Source organism: Ceratosolen solmsi, unplaced genomic scaffold (assembly GCF_000503995.2).
Source record: "Ceratosolen solmsi marchali unplaced genomic scaffold, CerSol_1.0 scaffold29, whole genome shotgun sequence".
NCBI lineage: Eukaryota > Metazoa > Arthropoda > Insecta > Hymenoptera > Agaonidae > Ceratosolen > Ceratosolen solmsi.
In genome coordinates, this window is record NW_011948417.1 from 3,552,257 (window position 1) to 3,552,458 (window position 202).

A 202-nucleotide genomic window follows, 5' to 3' on the forward strand; every position below is an offset into this window, starting at 1 on the left:
AGAGCGTGGGTGCTTTGACGAGTCCTCGCGAGGATCATCCCGGGCAGTTAGCGGCAACGAGGGTGTGATATGTTGTCGGTCGAGAGGGGGTGGTGGACAGCGGGAGAGGCGAAATGTTCTCTGCTTCCATCTCAAATTGGAAAATGTGCTTTGGCGAAAGCAGCAGTGCCTTCGCGGGCCTACGTGATTTCTCGCGGTCCTG